The following is a 236-nucleotide window of genomic DNA, read 5'->3' on the forward strand; positions in this document are numbered from 1 at the left end:
GTTTAGATTTATCCTTTAGATTGTTGAAGTGTGACATTATATATGTAATGACGAAAAACGATACAGTCTATCCTTTAGAAATAATACTACTAATACAGTATGTCTTATTGAGTCTTACATGAGCAGAAGATGATGAATTGTACAAGGTATGAGTATATGAAATGTATATTAATTAGCTCGACATCTCTCAACACAAACGGACATATTATATATATATATATATATATATATATATA

This window comes from Solanum tuberosum, unplaced genomic scaffold (genome assembly GCF_000226075.1).
Source record: "Solanum tuberosum cultivar DM 1-3 516 R44 unplaced genomic scaffold, SolTub_3.0 scf00684, whole genome shotgun sequence".
NCBI classification, from domain to species: Eukaryota; Viridiplantae; Streptophyta; class Magnoliopsida; order Solanales; family Solanaceae; genus Solanum; species Solanum tuberosum.